Below are 12598 nucleotides of genomic sequence, written 5' to 3'. Positions count from 1 at the left end.
TGGAGTGGCCAATTAACCTAGCATGTTTTTGGAATGTGGGAGGAAACCGGAGTACCCGGAGAAAACCCACGCATGCACGGGAAGAACATGCAAACTCTACACAGAGATGGCTGAGGGTGGAATTGAACCCTGGTCTCCTAGCTGTGAGGTCTGCACACTAACCACTCTACTTTTTCATTGCAGAAATTTAAAGTTATTTTTGCAACATTGAAGTTTTTTCAGAAATATGTTATTTTATGCGGGCGAGTGGTTAGTGCGGCGACCTCACAGCTAGGAGACCAGGGTTCAATTCCACCCTCGGCCATCTCTATGTGGAGTTTGCATGTTCTTCCCGTGCATGCGTAGGTTTTATCCGGGTACTCCACACAGAGATGGCCGAGGGTGGAATCGAGCTCGGGTCTTCTGGCTGTGTGACCTCCATGCCAACCACTCATCCACTGTGCAGCCCTCACTGGTACATATTTTAAATCAAGTCGCTCAAACAACTGGCAGAATGAATGTGCCATTTAAGTAGCATTGCAATTGTTGTCTTTGTATGCATGCTAACCACTCAAGCACTGTGCAACCAAGTCACTCACAAACAACTGGCAGAATGAATGTGCCATTTAAGTAGCATTGCATTTGTTTTCTTTATATTCATGCTAACCACTCCACCACCGTGCAGCCAAGTCGCTCACAAACAACTGGCAGAATGAATGTGCCATTTAAGTAGCATTGCATTTGTTTTCTTTATATTCATGCTAACCACTCGTCCACCGTGCAACCAAGTCGCTCACAAACAACTGGCAGAATGAATGTGCCATTTAAGTAGCATTGCTTTTCACATGGAAACACAGAAGGAAATGCACAGCAGAGATGCTTTATATAATTATGCAGAAAGAGGCGGGACTGACCATCACTATGGATGCCTAACTGATACCAGTCCTCATTGGAAGCAGCAGCTGGCAGCCATCACATAAAGAACATCTGAGGAACTCCTTTCCAGACACATAAGATCAGAGTTTTGCCTTTTCGGTAGCAAAAGGGAAGTGAAGCCTTTATGACAGGCATAATTAAAGTTGCCTCAGTTTGAGCACAAAGTTTTGAGAGAGAGAAGTGTTCTCTGAAGTTTGTCCCTTTAAGGCAAACTCAGGCTTGGTAAAGTAAGACCCTTTTATCCTAATGATCATAACCCATAGCTTAAAATGACTTAAAAAGACGTCGTGAATACATTCACTTATAATGACAGCAAAAGCAGAGGCGTCACAAAGGCAGCGTGACTTTCCAAGCACCAATTATTAAGACTGCCGTCTTTCCCAATGATCCGAGGGGACGGAAGGACACATGAGGATCACATCTAAATTGCCCAGTTATTGTGCCTTCCGAAATGAAACAAAAGTACCATCGGGTGTTAGAGTTGACTTGCATTAGACAGTAGACGTACTGTAGAATTAAATAACGAATGCATCACACCCTTGACTGGCACAAACTGGAGCTGGTTGGATGCGGAAATCGTCACACACACTGATCCACTCAGGAACGGGTAACACCCCTGTGTAGGCGGGACTCCAGAAGCGCTGTACTTTGTGACATCTTTCAGACAATTTCATCATTTGAAAATTAAAATACAGAAAACTGTTTGACGGTTCTCAGTATTGCAGTCTTGAATATGTTGTAGAGCAGGGGTCTCAAAATCAATTTACTTGGGGGCCACTGGAGCTCGGGTCTGGGTGAAACTGGGCCGCATCAGGTTTTCCAAAAAAACGCATTTATTAAAAACAAAAAAATTAAAAAAACGGCGCTTTGGTTCCAATTTTCTACAAGAAAAAGCTCTGATAAAACATTCCACTGTTCTCAAATATCTTACTTTTTATTATGCATTATGAATTATCCTGACCGACCTTTTTTGCAGTACATTTAGCAAGTGAAGATTGCTTTTATAGTTATTACCCCATATTTCCAATGCAGATAACAATAAGAGTTTGAACGGTGTGAATGATAGTTTGATATTTTATGAAATAAAAAAGTTCCTTATTGGCTTAAGTACTGCATTAAAAGTTCAAGCTTGTAGCCGAACAATGCCAGTTCACTAGTTTTTTTTTTTTTTTTTATCGACTTGCCTTTGTTTACATCAGGGCTGTCCAAACGTTTTCCCCTGAGGGCCACACACTGAATGTGGGGAGTGTTAGATATTGTTAATACACCTCTGGATTTAGAGCATTTTCAGTATAATAGCTTCCCGTAGATGGCCTTCTTGACACACACACACACATATGTAGCACAATCATAATTGCATGATATTTAAGATATGGCACGTGGAATAATACTGGAACAGGTGGGAAACATGCAACAGGTGCTGTCACACATGAGCTTAACTTTTATTCCGGGCTCTTTCCTCGGCCTTCCTTGTCAATGTATCAAATGTTTTGGGTATTTTTGGTTATTTTGGTGCCCTGTGATTGGCTGGCGACCAGTCCAGGGTGTACCCCGCCTCTCGCCCAAAGACAGCTGGGATAGGCTCCAGCACCCCCACGACCCCCGTGAGGAAAAGCGGTAGAAAATGAATGAATGGTTATTTTGGTTTACTTTCCATTGATTATGTTGACTTGTGTATATTTTGGGGTTTATCGTATTGTACTTCATTTACTGGTTTCATAGTTTATTAAATAATTTGTGGTTTTCTTTGTTTTTTTTTTTAGTCCACATCAGTTCTTTGTTGTAGGATGCTGTGTAATGTCACGGGTGATTCATTTGAGGACCTACTTTCCCGCTTTTTGGTTATCCTGCCACATGGTAAGCCCGCAGCCCTGCGTTTTACCTGTTTTGCCAATTTTTCTTAGTTTTGAACTGGTGTGTGATTTTTTTTTATGATTCATTTTGTTAATATTGTTTTGAGAACACATCCTGCCCAGTGGTATCTGACCTGCGTGGCCAAGGTGGAGATCACCCCTTTTTTATAATTTCCTGGGGTTCAACTCAGGTGGCGAACTTAACAATCTCCCAAGTTCGTCTTGCCACAATATGATCACAAAATATGATTTATTTTCCAGTAGCTGTTTGCAAAATGGGACCACTTGTAATCTAGTGGTACATTGAGCCACTGGTTTCCTGTAACACAACATCCTTTTATTCATGTTATTTACCATACATTTGTGGATTTTATATAAGACAGCAAGCAAAAGATTGTTAGTGTACAGACCCATGAGCTTGAGTTCCTGCCATTCCCAAATAAAAGCGCGCAAAATTAACATTTCCACACCTCTGTCGAAATGGCTCAACACCAATTTTAACATCCTCATGAAGATCTATAATTTTATTTGCGCTGAATCCATTTGACAAGCACATGTAAAGACTAATGAATATTTCAGAAACATCAAGAATAGCGGTGACCTTTAGATTGGGTTCATTTGATTTAACAGTGGATTTTAAAATCGTTATCTAATTTATTTTTGGGGGGGAATGTCACCATGGAAATCCAATAAAGCGCACCAAAAAAAAAAAGGAATGAGGAACTGTGCTGAAATTTAAATGAGCTTACATTTTAGCATCGTTGATACATTTTGTGCATTAAAGATGCTAAAACTAAACCAATGTAGGTCAAAACATCTTTTTACATGTATGGTGTATGAAATATTATCAACACATGTACCATTGTACCAGTATGTTGTCTGACAATTTAGAATTTTTTTAAAGTTTAAACAACAAAGACCAAGAATAAGAAGAATATGGCAGTGCCCTCTGTCAGAAGGAGTTTCTGTTTCAAAAGGGACAACTGTTGATCAAACTGGGCATGAAACTATACCGGTCTTGTCTACCAGAAATCCTCCATGCAACGCAACGTGAGCTGGAGCAGTGAGATGCTCGTATAAAGTCAAAAAGCGGTGTGTGGGACGAACGGCATGTTAAGTCCACACTCATTTTCCATCCCCTCCTGCTCAAACTTGACCATGTCACCCATAAACATGATGCTCACCTTGTGGTGGTGTAGCAAGCAAATAGCACGGACATGAGGTGCATTCACGAACATTGGGTCATTACACAATATTTTTTTGGGCAAGACTGGCAACCCACCAGGTAAGAATCCCCGCTCTATAGGTAATACACTGGGAACATCATGTACATTAATTTAGCATGAACTGTTTTTTCTCAGGAGTTGATGTATGGAAGGCCAGAGAAGGATTACTTTCCCTTTTTTTAATTTCCAAGGTTCCTGTTGCTCGGTGAGGGGGTGGTTCGGATACAGATATTCCCTAACGAGCATTAATCTAATCACTGTCTGCACGGTCTCAGTCGTAATGTCAGACGCCTGCTGCCATCGCTACCAAGCTCTATCTGTGGCATTTATGAGCATGGCATTTTCTTTTCACAATTAAGTTGATTAAGGTTCAATACAACAGAATATAGCACATCTGTGGTAGAATAAAATGTAGATAGAATTATTATAGTGTTAGTTATCACCCTTATAGAAGGAAGGTTTCTGTGACCCTGATCAGAGACCCCCAGCAACCCCCAGGTCCTGGGAGGTGCCTGGATGCGCCAACAGCAACCCTGCAGATGTTCGTGTTAATCCTGCAATAATGTGACAAGATAAGAACTCATAAAACAATAAAAGTAATTACTCTTATATATACACACACAGCTTGTGCAACTGCCCCCCCTCCTTAGAGTTGCACGACCATGTAGTAAGACCCCCGAAAAGAGTTTTATGTTGTTTCATTCTCCTCGCTGCGAGTAACTTTGAATATTGTTGTCTGTCTCTTCTGTATTTCTGTATTTAAGTGTTTTTGAACCTGACAATCTGGTTTGACGCCATCTGTAGCAGGAAAACGACATTAATCTTGAAGACGTTTCTGACCACAAAGTCAAATATGATTCAAAAGATATTGGCATTGAGGTAAGAAGGGAATCTTTATTGTTTTCATACACGATAACAATGTCACTCTCAGACCACTAGGGAAATATGGCTTCTTATTCACTCCCCCTTTTTACATAGACAACAGTGAAAAATTACTCACTTGTCTTGTTTACCTCGTTAGATTGAGAGGGTTACCTCCAAGGGCAAGACGACATGAGTAATGTCTTCCACCTGCACCTGTATGCTCTGGATGCTGCGGCTTTAATTACCTCAATTAGCATTTGGGAGATTGTTTGTAAGGATCTGTACCAACAGTGATGGAGCATATGCTGGCAGGGGATGCTAACACATTGGAAAACACAGGCAAATTGTCTTCCCGAATAACCTTGTTGTGACTTGGAGTCTACTTAGAATGAGTTCTTGGGGTTGTTGGAAAAGAAGAAGTGGCGATAAAGAGCTGGCACATGATGGAATGCTGCTCGACTGCAATATTTCATGGAGAAGAGTAAAGAAAGAGGCACGATCTTTGATCTACATGAACAATAAAACAGCTTTTTGTAGCTAAAAATGACACAAATACCAAAAAAAAAACAGATCGTCAGAAGTCCAGAAGTCCAGAAAACAAAGTGTGTTGTCCAACCCTCCAAAAGTATACTGCAGCAAGATTTTGTTCCTTCTTAACGCAGTGATCTGTAAAGTGTGATTTGTCCCCTTTCATTTCCATAATGGTTTCCTGAGCTCTCTCATGGAAACGTATGGAGACCCTTCTCACTGTATAGGATTTGTCCTGCACTAATGGAGCCAAGATTGGATTCTGGCACTTACGTGTGCCTAGGTGATTCTTCCTTTTTAGTGCCGTTCTCTTTTTCGCCTCATCCATAATACATAGGGTTAAAGCAGTATTGCTTTGCAGGAGATCTCATTTATTAACATGAAAGTCTCACAGGGATCAGGAGGCTCAGCATCAAAGTTTGCCCCTCTCGAGAAGCACTCGGAATTGCCATCAACAGATATGACCAGAATTATTATGAGTATTTAATTACAATAATTCGAAATAAATGAGAAGAGTCATCAGAAGGGTTTGGTGTACATATGAATTCCAGCTTATGACTCTCCAGGAGCAAAGACGACATCGAACAGAGGTGTTAGACGTCAATTTCTTGAACAATCAAGGTACTGCACTGCGGCCAGCGTGGGTAAAGCTTATGTATGATGTCAGCATGTTTTGGCTTTGTAAATATAATATTCACTATTTGTAAATATATTTTACAGGGCATTCTGTAAGGAATTAAGTGACCTCTTATAGCACCATTATCACGTTGGAATGATATAAGTCATCAATAATATACAAAAATGCAACACAACATTTTGTTGCATTACAGAATTGCAATGAACACCAATATCGCTAATACAAGAAACCCAGTTAACCTTTTATATTTTAATATATCATTACAATATCACCGGTAGCAGTTCAAAATCAATATCTATTAACATGATAAAAACATCCAAAATGAAAAAAATATATTTCACACTCACCACTCACTCGTATGCACTTGACTGGCAAACCAAGCTGGCATCTGGTCAGGATGCTTCAGGGCAAGTCCAACCGGTAGGAGGCCTCAGGGAAGATTCAGGACCCTGGAGAGGGAAGTCTTAGTCTTAGTCTAAAGCTTAGACTGCTGCCCCCGCAACCCAACTTGGAATGGATGGATGGATGGATGGAAGTGTTAGGCGTTCAAGCACATTAATAACTTTGAGTGTTAAGCAAAGCCTTTCAGACATCAGCCAATCAGAGCATGGGAAAATGCTGACGTTGCTAGCTGTGAGGCTATCTGAAATCTGATAAACGAAACAGTCTCATGGCTAATGGTTAAAGGGACATGTCACGGATGCTGAAATCTGATTGAACAAAAAAAATGCTACTGCATTACTATCAGTTGTAAATGTAAGTCAGTCATTCTGACAGTGTTAGGCCAGCAGAGAAGGTGTTGCAGGCCCTGGAAGCACACCACTGAGATGGGAGAATGTTTCAATGCCAGTGTCGTACTAAGTAGAATATATATATATAGTAGAATATATATATATATATATATATGAAGCCCAAAATTGACCACTTCCACAGGAAATGCGAGGAGAAACTTTTTTTAAACTCAGTAGCCAGTCGCCATGAAGTGTGAAAGGTGATGTAATGTAACATGTCTCAAGTGACCACAATAATCCATATAACTTCTGTCAATATTTTTTTACTAATAATAGCAATCATTTATTAATTAGTAATTTTTTTTGGGGGGGGGATGATATAATGAGGGAGTGATATAGCGAGGGACTACTGTATACCTGTAGCTATATGTTGCAATTTATGGTAATGGTAATGGTTTGATTTCATTTGAACATGCATCAGATTAGAATTGAATGCATCCCATAATCAGTTCCCAGTTCCACATGTCCAAAAGGAGTAGGAAGAAGCAAAGCTTATTAAATCCTACCCTTCCATCTGGTACTTTTACAATCAGTAACTGTTACATTTGTTCACTTCCTGCTTTCCTAATATAGTTTAAGGTTTTATTTTATTCACCAGGTAAGTTACAACCTGAAAAATTAGACAACAAATTCATACATAATCTGCACGCTCATTCCTGAATCTGGAAAATGTTGACTTATTTTTCCACTTTCCCCCCGTCCAGCAGAGAGCATGCCTTGTCCTCAAGACGACCTGAGCTGGAGGTAGTATGAAGAAATAGCAGTTACCTCCTCTCGCCCTCACTGTCTCTCAGAGAGGCACATCTCCATAAGTTATTTCATTATCGCACTACCTCTGTGTTGTCTCTCTCTGCTTTGTTTTTCTATCTCCATATGAGTATTGCTTCCTTTGGGAGGCCACACGAAGGGCATTAGATTATCTAATAAAGAGAGGGCATTGTGAAAATGATTTCACAGTCAAATGTCTGTGATATGTATTAATCTCACAAGGCACACAGGACTAAAAATAAACATTTTTACTAGATTAGCTTGTTTTGAATGGCTTTTTTTTTTTGTTGCATGTCTTTGGAGTATAAGATTTGCCAGCAAGGGCAAGTTAAGGTGATAGAGCTACATTTTTAACTTGTATAAAATGAATGGCAAGTTTTGTTATTATACATTTGTTCAGGAAGATTTACTTCAGGGGCCTCAAACACACAGCCCGTGGGCCAAATGTGGCCCGCAGGACACTAGTTTGAGGCCCCCGCCTTGATATGAAAGTTTAATGTTAGTGCGGCCCGCGCAAGTTTGATATGGATGCTGTATGGTATCATGTACCCAGAAAAAATTACTACATTTGATTAATGTTCATGTTAAAGGTGAAATAACTGTTAATAGTTATCCTCCCTATCCATGTGGAAGTGGTAAGTTTTTGATTATTTAAGTTTAAAGGAAATAACTTGAAGGCTACCATTTAGGTCGCTAGAGCTCTAGTTTGCGAGTTAGCATGTGTCTCAAGACCCTGCAGTTGCGCAATATGTTGTAAATAAAAAGAGTATAAATGTGACTATAGTCGTGTTTTGTCATGTCTACAGGGCTCTAATAATGCTTTGTTCATTTTAATCTGAAAAAAATAATTTGTCTACCCTGCAACTATATGTGGTTTCTTAAGTTTTTATTATTTGCCATTTTATTATTATTATTATTATATTTATTTATTTATTACTGATTGATTGATTTTCTTTATTCTTGATTTGTTTATTTATTACAAAGTACACACATCCATCCCGGGCGCAGTAATATACCATCGATTGTGAGCGCAGAAATCAATCGATTTGTGCGCTAATGATGGATTCATCTTGGGCGCAGCGCTATCGATCGATCGCGCAGATCCATCGTTAGCGCGTAACATAGACATATTTAGATATTGAACATAATGTTATAAATTGATGAAATCTGATTTAGCCAAAAAATGCAATGATTTGATTATAATGAGCTTTGAAGAAACTACTTACCGCCTTTGAAGAGAATCTTTGTTATTTTTCAGAATGCACTGTCACGTTCCGGCTTGTGAGTTTTACGGTTCGACCCCAGGATGCACAGATGACGACCCAATTGCAGGTAAAAAATATATTTCATTATGCTACGCAGCAGAACAACTCACTAGCAAGTCCAACTCAAACATGGCAATGAACCCACAAAAAGAAGATGCACCGCCTGAACTAAATACAATCAACAAATTGCTAACAGGTGCGTGAAGGAGAGAAAGTGACGGAACACAGGAAATAATACAAAATAAGAGCGTGAGAACAGGAACTAAGGCCGACAAGGTGAAAAAACAAGAACTGTCACACAAGCAACGGTGCGGATTGTGACATGCACAGCATCAATGGTTAATAGTTATGTGCCTTAACCGCAACTCAAATGTTAAATATCATTATTTATCTTCATCATACACCTTGGATTAGAAATAGCAACTGTGATGTCCACAAACAGCGCTTTGTTGCTTTTTTTTGCAGTTGTTCAAAGTGTGCTTGAAAGTGTGCATGCCAACTGTATGACTGAGTGTTCCCACACGATTATGCCCTCGCCTGTTCTGACTCTGTACTGCTTTGATTTGAGCGCGGTGATCCAGCTAAGACTCGGAGCAAATACACGGATTAGGCCGCAGTGGTGCAGATAACGCTCTGATCAAAGTGGCCTTGCTTTTTCGACAGGCACGGAGAGGAAAATACTGTATGTTAAAAGAGGAGGAATGGCACATACAGCCTCAGTCGCACATTTTTTTTATCTCCTCCAACAGACAGACAGGGTGAGGTTGTCCTTCCTTATTTTGCTGTTTTCTTACAACCCTGCTGTCAATAGCCTGACAGAAAATTCACTCCAATCAGCCCGAACTCAGTCACTTGGCTGGCCTAGCCAACAAAATGCCTTACAGTTGAGCTACTAAACTGGTGGCTCGTGGGCCAAAACTGGCCTGGGAGACACACACGAATTCACTTCAAAACTTGGCGGACACTAATAGCTTTGTCTGTTACAGGGTAAACATATTTTGATTTGTGAAAAGATGGATGGATGGATGGATGGATGGATGGATGGATGGATGGGTGGATGGATGGATGCATGGATGGATGCATGGATGGATGGATGGATGGATGGATGGATGGATGGATGGATGGATGGGTGGATGGATGGATGGATGGATGGATGGATGCATGGATGGACTTCCTTTATTGTCATTGCACAATATCACAGCAGTGAAATTGCCAACAAAATGCTGTTGCCTGGCTCCCATATAATAATAATAATAATAATAATAATAATAATAATAATAATAATAATGATCATCATTATTATTAGTAGTAGTAATAATAATATTATATATGATCATTATTATGATTATTATTATTATTATAATGATCATTATTATTATTATTATTAGTAATAATAATATTGTATATGATCATGATTATGATTATGATTATGATTATTATTATGATTATTATTATTATTATTATTATTATTATTATTATTATTATTATTATTATTATTATTATTCAAAACAGCCGCCATTTATCAATTAAGTTGTCATTTTGTCACGGTTCATTCCAGATGGGTTGGTTTGTCTCATTCCACAATACTCAGTGGGTGTGGGTGTAATTTGAGGATTAGTAGTGGTGGCCCATATAAAGGCCCAAAAAAAAAGGCCAGTATTGTTAGTCCACTGAACGGCATCATGCCACGTCTGTCACATGAACAACGGTATGAGCGACAGTGATTTAGCCAGGCGTATGGGCTGTTCCCAACCCTCAATCAAAAACAACCATGAACGCTTTTGATGATAGACCACATCCAGGGCAGGAGATCGTGAAAACTCTCGACCAGTATCGCAAGACCGATGCTGGACGATTCCTGGACATGCCGATAATCCAGAACAGGAAACATCCAGCAAAGAGTAGATTTTTTTTTCTGTATGCCACTATCCTAAACAAATGATTCATACAGTGAACGAGTGGTTAGCGGGCAGGCCACACAGCTAGGATACCTGAGTTCGATTCCACCCTCTCTGTGTGGAGTTTTCATGTTCTCTGCGTGCATGCGTGGGTTTTCTGCGGGTACTCCGGTTTCCTCCAACATTCCAAAAACATGCTAGGTTAATTGGCGACTCCAAATTGTCCATAGGTATGAATGTGAGTGTGAATGGTTGTTTGTCTATATGTGCCCTGTGATTGGCTGGCCACCAGTCCTGTACAAAATATGAATAATAGTTAAGGGAACATGTCTCGCCCCTTCAATTTTTTTTCAACAATTTAGTTGAATAGCCCTCCCTGCCTTCCAACATACACTCACACTCATCGTTTCTTTATAGATGTCTTCATTTTACATCAAGCACTCAAGGTTTCTGTCAGAAGAAAAACTGGTGAAAATAATCCAATCATACCCCTGAAATATCACCATCTTAAATCCACATATCCAAATGTTAATGACTTTTTATCTAACTTCTCCAGTTATCCATCAGACAAAGGTTTTAGCTCTAATCTAGCAGCAGGCGTAATTTCATCACCTGTGTGAAGAGTCCAATTGAGCTGAATTGATAATAAAATCCAGTATGGAAAAAACATTACTGCAGCACTGTGTCATCATCATCATCATCATCATCATCATCATTTAATGCCATGGAAATCTCATTCTCACAGTGGGGCTCCAGAGGTCTTACAAAAAGATCAGTGACAGCAGCACACAAACGCACGCGAAGACAATCATTGCAAAACATCACCTTGTATTTCGGTACATGACAAAAATAAAATAAAAAAAAATAATAAAAACTAAAAAAAGCAGGAAGTGAACAAATGTAACAGTTACTGATTGTAAAAGTACCAGATGGAGGGGTAGGATTTAATAAGCTTTGCTTCTTCCTACTCCTTTTGGACATGTGGAACTGGGAACTGATTATGGGATGCATTCAATTGTAATCCGATGCATGTTCAAATGAAATAAAACCATTACCATTACCATTACAAGGTAGAAATTCACCTGGGAAGAGGAAATGACATCCTGATCAGTTGTGTGACTAAAAATTTTAAATTTTAAATTTTAAATTTTAAATTTTAAATTTTAAATTTTGAATTTTAAATTTTAAATTTTAAATTTTAAATTTTAAATTTTAAATTTTAAATTTTAAATTTTAAATTTTAAATTTTAATTTTTTTTTTATTTATTTTTTTATTTTATTTTTATTTATTTTATTTTTTTTATTTTATTAGGAAAGCAGGAAGTGAACAAATGTAACAGTTACTGATTGTAAAAGTACCAAATGGAGGGGTAGGATTTAATAAGCTTTGCTTCTTCCTACTCCTTTTGGACATGTGGAACTGGGAACTGATTATGGGATGCATTCAATTGTAATCTGATGCATGCTCAAATGAAATAAAACCATTACCATTACCAAAAGATATCAAAAGCAATAGTTGCAGATGCTTGTTCCATGTAAAGCAGCCGATATGGGCCGATTGTATATATGTCATGGCTGCTCCTTACCCACCCCAAAAGTACAACATTTTCAATCTAGTTAGTTTGTCCATGAATATTCAAAGTGTGAAATCACGTATCAGCAGTCTGCCGTGATGATCCCTCGCCAGTGTGAAGCACCGCAGGTCCAACGGAGAGTGAATAGACAATCTATTTGCAGCATTTCTCAGCCCAACTTCCAGAGATTTAATCAACCTGTTATTGACAACTCCAGTGTGGGTGTACGGTTAAATCTGCGCCCACACAGGGGGGCCTCAGGCCATATAATGAATGCCA

At 39.1% G+C, this 12598-nt stretch overlaps 1 long non-coding RNA gene across 2 annotated transcripts in view; it reads right to left on the bottom strand.

The window, feature by feature from the left end:
• LOC144901251 (uncharacterized) overlaps positions 1–6499 on the bottom strand; it is a 53119-nt gene extending 46620 nt beyond the window's left edge. For both annotated transcript variants that reach the window (XR_013629415.1, XR_013629416.1), the window contains exon 1: positions 6371–6499. This is a non-coding gene — a long non-coding RNA (uncharacterized LOC144901251). The remainder of the gene's footprint in view (positions 1–6370) is intronic.
• Between the last annotated feature and the right edge of the window lie 6099 nt (positions 6500–12598).

The sequence above is a fragment of the Doryrhamphus excisus genome, linkage group LG11 (genome assembly GCF_037039965.1).
Source record: "Doryrhamphus excisus strain RoL-2023G ecotype Guam linkage group LG11, RoL_Dexc_Guam_v1.1, whole genome shotgun sequence".
Lineage (NCBI taxonomy): Eukaryota > Metazoa > Chordata > Actinopteri > Syngnathiformes > Syngnathidae > Doryrhamphus > Doryrhamphus excisus.
This window is presented reverse-complemented; position numbering and strand designations above follow the sequence as displayed.